This window comes from Miscanthus floridulus, chromosome 9, assembly GCF_019320115.1.
Source record: "Miscanthus floridulus cultivar M001 chromosome 9, ASM1932011v1, whole genome shotgun sequence".
NCBI lineage: Eukaryota > Viridiplantae > Streptophyta > Magnoliopsida > Poales > Poaceae > Miscanthus > Miscanthus floridulus.
Window position 1 is genome coordinate 89,181,093 of NC_089588.1, and position 1,335 is coordinate 89,182,427.

The window sequence follows — 1,335 nt, forward strand, 5'->3', positions numbered from 1 at the left end:
ATTTTATTTCATTTAATGTCATAAAATTGTAGTCCAAGTTTTAAAATTCAAATTTTTAATTTTTGTTTTTTTTATTTTCTATATTGTTTTGACTACAATTGTTTATATATATATATTTCTTCATATATAGAATAATACAAAATATTATATTTGCGCATATACACAATTGTTTTTATAGTACTTTTATTTTGGTCACAATTATTTTATATATACACAATTGTTTTTATAATACAGAATTAATAATTTAAAAAAATAAAAAATATTTGTAGGGGCAGCTAGATCAGGAACCGCCCCTACAAATCATCTCGACTACAAAAGAAAGGGCGCACTGGTGTTGTCTATTGTTGGGCGCTCTCTTCTCCTCCGACACCGTCAGGGTTTCCACCGACGCCGCCTCCCAGACCCGCACCCGCGCCCCCTCCCGCCTGCTCCTCCTTGCCCTAGGGTTTCCACGCGCGCCTGCTCCTCCCCGCACCCACGCGCCTCCATAGGGTTTCCACCGGTGGGCGGCCTCAGCGCACCTCCATCGGTGGCCGGCGGTGGACCCGCGTGCCCCCTTCAACGGCTTCTTCCACTTGACACGTCTCTGAAATCCACCACAACTCCGACAAAGCTCTGACCAATTCCAACCGGGATCGACGTGTTCTCTTGGGGCTCATACCTCTAGTCGTGCGGTGGTGTCGGCTCTTCTGGCTAGTGCCCGGCGCGGCGACTTGGTACTGGTAGTGGTGGTGCTGTGGTGTTGTGCTGCTGGTTCTGACCGACGGCGTGCCGTTGCTATACGTGCGCCTGTGTGTGCTGTACTACTTTGTTCTGGTGCTGTCAACCGTGGCTTGGTTCCTGGGCTCCCTGCTGCGTGGTGTACCTCTGCTTCTCGAGTTGGTGCAATCTACGTGCTGTGAGTTACCCGTTGCCCCTCTTGGTTTTCAGTTCAGATATTTACATTTGTGCAATCTGCTAGTACTGTGTTACTTGGGTGTGATTGCAATTGCGTGGGCGGATTAAATTGCTCGATGATACAATGCGGTGTAGTGAGACAACATGACAGTGAAGGGCAGTGTTGATTATTTTTAGCATTGTCTTATTACCTGCCTAGTATTTTTATCTCTACTGTTGAACTGATTACTTGCTGATCAGTTAGTTAAACCTGTGAGCATACAACCTGTGTTACTTTTAATATTTGTGTACTATTCTAAAACTTCAGTAACTTGGTACTCGATTATATTGCTGTCTTTCTAGACATTTAATCTTTGATCTAAAAACCCTATAATTTGCTAAGGAGGACTATCACGTTCGTCTAGGATCTGAGATCACCAACAAGCGTTGGAAGGCTGC